General features: G+C 34.2%; 1 pseudogene; it reads right to left on the bottom strand.

Moving 5' to 3' along the window:
* Positions 1 to 4,391: 4,391 nt before the first annotated feature.
* LOC112814605 (small ribosomal subunit protein eS4, X isoform-like) lies at positions 4,392 to 5,276 on the bottom strand (annotated as a pseudogene).
* Between the last annotated feature and the right edge of the window lie 1,724 nt (positions 5,277 to 7,000).

A 7,000-nucleotide genomic window follows, 5' to 3' on the forward strand; every position in this document is an offset into this window, starting at 1 on the left:
CTTTACAAGTTCATAAAATATCATGTTGGGATTTTAATTAAAACTGCTTTATATTTAATTTCATATTTAACTTGGGCGAGATGACATCTTTATAAATTTGAGTCTTCTGATCCTGAATATGTTATAATCTCTCCATTTATTTGCCCTCTTTTATGCCCCCAATAAAGTTTTATATTTTTTTCCATAGAGAATTTGCACTAATCTTTGGTTGGATTAATTCCCAGAAATCTTATGATTTGGGTTGATTTCATGAATGTTATATTTATTAAGCTGCATTTCTTAATTATTTTATTGTGGCAAAGTAATGCTATTGATTTCAGAAATTGTTCTCAGATCCATCGAACATAATTAACTATATAGTCTATCAATTATGAATCATTATAGCTTTTTTCTCACTCACTTTCAGTTTTTTTATTCTTGTCTTGCGCTGAATAGGATCTCCAGTACAATGTATATAGATACAAAGATCATGAACCTTCTTGCCTTGCTTCTGATTTTAACGATAATGCCTCCAGAAATACAACAGTAAGAATATTTTCTATGTTTTATTGTTAGTTACAAATAACTGGTTAAAGAAGTTTATTTTAGTAGTTTGCTGGGAGTTTTCTTTATAAATGGATGCTATGTTTTTTTCTGCATTTAGTGAAATTATCTTTCGTTTTCTCCTTTAAATCTGTTAATATGGTGACGAATATTAATAAATTATCTTATATTCAATATCTGAATTGAGGAGATAAACTTTCCAGAGGTCAGGAAATATGTCTTAGATTTTCCAAATGCAGGGAAATCAGAAGCTAGTTTTTCTTTGCCTGTACTACTTTGCATAGTTTTGCATCATGGACAGGTAAGCTGACCAACCATCCCAGTTTTCCTGGGGCTGTTTTAATTTAGTACCAAAAGTCCTCCATCCTGGGAAACTACTCTCTGGAACTCAAAAAGTCCCATTTTCACTGATACATGTGGAAGTTTGGGAGAAAAGTACAAAAGTTGTATAGCAACCAAAAATAGGTTCTGGAAGCAACATCAGTTTTAGTATTAAATGAGCACAGCAGGGATGGTTGCCTTCCATTGTCCCTGTTGCTAATTTTTCCTGACCACTAATGTTGGCAGTCATGATTCATAGTTCCTGATAATGAATCATCCAATGTTGCCATCACTTGATTGATGCAAGGTAATTGTGTAACTTAAATGTGTTGTATTTGTGAACATTAACAATTTGCCTTTTGCCTGTGGATTAATTATTGTCCTTGTATTAAGATACCACTAGTTTAGTTTTAAACATTGTGAATACTGTGACCAGCTTTTCCAAGGGTTTAGATAATGAAAATGAGAAAAAATATAATATTAACATCAGCATTACCTAGAACTCAATGGAAAAGAAGACTAAACAACTGTTTAATGTTAATGACAAATAAAAAAAGATTCAGGAGCTCTGTAACCAAACAAATCATACTGTAAAATATGAAGAAAATAATTTGAGGGTGGGCATGGGGGGGAGAAAGCCCGTATGAAAACTGAATCCATAAGTCAAAACCAGCCAAGTACTTCTAAATCAATCACGGTATTTTTTTTTATCTCCCAAAGACACTACTACTCAGTCAAAAATTATGGTTACTGAATTAGTTTGAACAGATCACATGCATAAACACACATGACCATATCTATCCCTTGATTGCTCAATGACAATGAGTAATGTTACATTTCCTGATACAGAAATTGCAACTAAAATGTGTTATGTTTAAAAAATAATAATAAAATGTCTAGTGTTTGTTCCTTATCAGGTAGAGCTGCTTTGGTCAGATCTTACTAATTATCATGGTTTTTTATAGTGTGTCAAGTGAATAGGTCAAATTACAGCAACAAAAACAAAAATAATGACAAAAAATGTTCCCCTTAGCTCCTACATACTTTAATTTCTGAAATGAAGATTCAAATAGTCTGCTTAATTTCTATGAAAATTTTAATGAAATCATAGAAACTACAAAAGCATAGATTGCTGATATCTCGTCTAAATGCAAACCAGGCCATGCTCATCTGTCTGCATATTCAACAAAAAATGTAAACATAAAACTTGGCAAATTCCATTCATCTATAAACTTCTTGCTAAAGAAAATGAACAACTCTAATATGCAAAAATATCCTGCATATCTTGTATACTAAAAAGAGGTATAATTTGTTTACCTATGATATCGATGCTGTTATAATAAAAGTGTTTTGTCACTTTTCATTTCATCAAAAGTACATAACATAATGAAGTCTCTGACTTGTAGAAGTTCTTATAAGATGTATATCATTATTGCCTTCCATAGAAAAGATTTTATAAAAATCTGCTGTAAAATCATATTTTCAAAATGTGGGAAAGAAGAATGTCCTTCTCTTGTTTGGAAATACATTAATGATGAGTGTAGAAAAAACAGTTACAGCAAAATAAAAATTCCTATGCTATTTCTCTGAAACTCTTTGGTGGTCTTTTGAAGAGGCCATAGGAAGTCTAAAAAAAAGTTAACTAACTGCGACCTGAATTGCTAGCTGTGATGTGAAGGTTGTGAAAAAAACTTATCTTGGGAAAAATGAGCAATTTTTTAAATAGAAATAAGACTGCTTCAGAACCTGAGAATGCGATCAGAAAAGAACAGTGAGGTAAGCAGGACTTCTTCAATTTCTTTATTAAAACTGTAACTTAGTGGGATGTAATTTTAATTTCACAAATTCTAATTGCCTCTATGCTTTAAAACAATTTTTTTTCCTGAAAAAGAGGTTAAAATCTTATGACATTCAATGTGATTCAGTGTTTAAAAATGTTGGCTATTTTAGAGATGGATATTCTATATGATAAATTTATAGATGCAAAGGACTTGATGGCAAAACCTGCCTTACTTAAACAAGACTGTAGATACAAGGTATAGGGGCAATTTTGGAGAACCAGAAAGTAATTCCACCAAGTTTAAAAATTTGCTATTGCAGGGAAGTAAAATACTAGTATTCCATGCTCAAATGTTATTATTGAGAGGTTATTCAGCTTGATGTTATTAGAATGACACCAGAAATGAGTGTAATGGGGACTTGCTCAAAACAGAAATGGAAATTGAAATTCATCTTATGGTTGATTGTCTTCAGTTTTACCTCTAAATAAAAGAAAAGGATGATGTCCTAAAGGCAGTTCAGGGAAGAATTATTGGAAAAGGAAACAGAAGGGTAAAAACACCCTACTGTATCTTGAAATAGAAAGAAACATGCCATCATTATTTCATATAGGTAAGATATGTTAATTAGTCCTATTGTATTTATAAATTTTAAACACAGCATATCTTATATAATTTAATAGCCAATAAAAGTAAAAAAGAAAATAACTTGCTGTGTCAGAATGCAGAAACAAAATTTCAAGTGAGCACCAACTGTTCATATTTTTTTAAAAGAATAACATGTATGTGTATAACTATTCTATAGTATTTACTCTTACTTATTATTGTTGTTGTCATTATTATTATTGTCTGGTGTGGCTGTGTTTTGAGTTTACTCTCTAAAATATTGACTATGCAGGGCTCCTGGGTTGCTCAGTTGGTTAAGTGTCTGCCCTGGGATGGAGCCTCCCCCAACCCTGGGCAGGCTCTCTGCTCAGTAGGGAGTCTCCTTCTCCCTCTCCCTCAGCCCCTTCCACCCCACTTGTGCTCTCTTTATCACTTTCTCTCTTTCAAATAAATAAATAAGTCTTTAAAAAATAAAAATAAAATAAAATACTGATGAGGCTAGGTGCAGTTTATATAATATGATCTTTGGTATTTGTTGTACTGTTTAATACATGCTTAATTTTTGCTTGAAGAGAATATAATCATTAATTGTAAGGGTTAAGAGTTTAATATACATATCAATGTATAGATATTAATATTTGTTTTAAGTCATTTATATTCTTACTTTTATCCTGATTGATCTATTAGTTTCTAAAAAAGGGGGGGTTATTATTGTCCCCCACACTAACTGAACATATGTCTAGTTTTCCTCACAATACAGGCAGATTTGGAATTATTTATTTTGAGAATGTTTTAAGTTCATACCTGTTTCGAATTATAGCATCTTGTCAAATTATTCCTTTAATCATTGTGTAATGTCTTTATCTCTAATAATCATTCTGCCTTAAATTCAAACCTGATTAGTATCATTATATCAACTTAGGTCTCCTTAGTATTTGCCTATGTCACTTCGTATCCTTTCACATGCATTCTTTCTGTCTTTGTTTTATGTGTGCTGCTTATGTACATCATATAACAGATTTCTTTTTAAATACATTTTAAGAATTTCTGTCAACTAATGATATTGACTTGTATCTATTTATTGTGATTACTGATATATTTGGAATTTTTTCTTTTTTTTTATCGTGCTGTATGACCTTTAATAAGTATATATAATGTCTTCCAATCACGTCACCTAGGGACCATTTTACCCGCTGCTCTGTTTGGCAGCCAGTCTCTTGTCTCTCTCTTCAGCGATGGTGAGGCGGATACCCTTCCCACGGGGAAGAGAAATCCACGGTTTGTTGCCTTTGCCAATAACAAAAATGTTGGAGAGTCAGGGGGCAAAGCTGTTGCCATTGGCATCTTTCACGTGAACCACATCAAACGAACCAGGATGTCTCTCTCTGTTGGTGATCACACCAATTCTTCCCAGGTTGGCACCCCAGTCACCATACACAGATTACCAGTATCAAACTTGATGAAATCAGTAATCTTTCCAGTCTCCAAATCAGTCTGAATGGTGTCATTCACCTTGATGAGGGGATCAGGGTAGCGGACGGTGCGTGCATCATGAGTCACCAGGTGAGGGATTCCTTTTGTCCCCACAGAGATCTTTCTCACTTTGCACAACTTATACTTGGCCTCCTCAGGTGTTATCCGATGAACAGCAAAGCGACCCTTGGTGTCATAGATCAGACGGAAATTCTCCCCAGTCTTGTCAATGCTGATGACATCCATAAAACCAGCAGGGTAGGTTGTATCAGTTCAGACCTTGCCATCAATCTTAATAAAACGCTGCATACAGATCTTCTTTACTTCATCTCCTGTTAGGGCATACCTAAGTCTGTTCCTTAGGAAAATGATGAGAGGGAGACATTCTCTCAGCTTATGGGGACCAGTAGATGGGCGAGGAGCAAACACACCAGTCAGTTTATCCAGCATCCAATGCTTTGGAGCTGCTACACGCTTCAGAGGCTTCTTGGGACCACGAGCCATGGCTGCGCTGGGAACGAAAAGAGACCCGCCTCCTTCCGGTACCTGAGAAAAGAGGCTATTTGGATTTATTTCTGCTGTCATATTTTACACTTTCTATGTACCATGCTTTCCTTTTTAAAAATTTAATAAATTGTATTTTTGAGCTGTTTTAAGTTCACAGCAAAATTGAATGCAAAGTATAAAGAGTTCCCATCTACCCCCAATTCCCACACATGCACAACCTTCCCCGCTATCAATATTCCCACTGTGGTACATTTGTTACAACTGATGGACCTACACTGACACATGATTATCACTCATAGTTTGCATTAGGTGACTTAGTCCCTTCAGGCTTCTATAATAGAATGTCATAAACTGAGTCGCTTATAAACAACAGAAATTCATTTCTCATACTTCTGTAGTTTGCAAAATCCAAGAAAAATTTCTGGAAAATTCAATGTCTGGTGAGAGCCAGCTTCCTGGTTCATAGATGGCTGTCTTCTTGCTGTGTTCTCATAGCGTGGGAGGGGTGAGGGATCTCTCTGGGTCTTTCAATAAGGGAGCTAATTCCATTCACGAGGGTGCCACACTTACAATTTAATTATCCCCTACAGGCCCATCTCCAAATATCATTATGTCAGGAAGTTCAACATATGAATTTTGAGGGAACATAAACCTTCAGCCTATAGAATTAAGGTTCAATCTTGGTGTTGCACATTTTATGGATTTGGACACATGTATGGTGGTATGCATTCACCATTTTAGTATCATACAAAATAGTTTCACTGCCCTAAAAATCCTCTGTGCTTCTATTCATCTTTCCTTCTCCCCAACCACTGTCCACCGCTGGTATTTTTACTGCTTCCATGGTTTTGTCTTTTCCAAATTGTCGAATAGTTGGAATCATACAGTCTGTTGCTGTTTCAGATTGGCTTAGTAATATGCATTTAAGTCCCCCCTACACCATGTCCTTTCATGGCTTGATAGCCCAATTCTTTTTAGCAGTGAATAATATTCTATTGTCTGGAGGTTACAGTTTATTTATCTATTCACCTACTGAAAAACATCTTGGTTCCTTCCAAGTTATTTTCAATTATAAATAAACTTGCAATTTTTTGTGTGGGTATGTTTTCAGTTCATTTGGGTAAATACCAAAGAATATGATAGCTGGATTATATGGTTTTATATAAACTGACAAACTGCCTTCTGAACTGGCTGCACCATTTTGCATTCCCACCAGTAATGAATGAGAATTCCTATTCCTGTTGCTCCACATTCCCACCAGCCTTTGATATTTTTAGTGTTTTGGATTTTGGCTGTTTTAATAGGTGTGTAATGGTATCTTATTGCTGTCTTAATTTGCAGTTCCCTAATGATATATGGTGTTGAACATCTTTTCACATGGTTATTTGCCATCTGTTTATATTCTTTGGTGAGATGTCTGTTAAGGTCTTTGGTTCATTTTTTAAAGTGGGTTTTTTTTATTGTTGAGTTTTAGAAAATCTTCATATATTTTGGATAACAATCTTTTATCAGATGTGTCTCTTACAAATATTTTCTCTTGGCATATGGCTTGTCTTCTCATTTTATTGAAAGATTATTTTACAGTACAGAAGTTTTTAATTTTTATGAGTCCAGATTATCAATTATTTCTTCCATAGATTATGCCTTTGGTGTTGAATCCAAACAGTCATCACATAGCCAAGATCATTTATGTTTTCTTCTATGTTATATACTAGGAGTTTTGTAGCTTTGCATTTTACAGTTAGGTTTATAATCCATTTTGAGTTAATTTT

Source organism: Callorhinus ursinus, unplaced genomic scaffold (genome assembly GCF_003265705.2).
Source record: "Callorhinus ursinus isolate GAN/ISIS: 27379988/994484 unplaced genomic scaffold, GSC_fseal_2.0 scaffold6, whole genome shotgun sequence".
Taxonomy (NCBI): domain Eukaryota; kingdom Metazoa; phylum Chordata; class Mammalia; order Carnivora; family Otariidae; genus Callorhinus; species Callorhinus ursinus.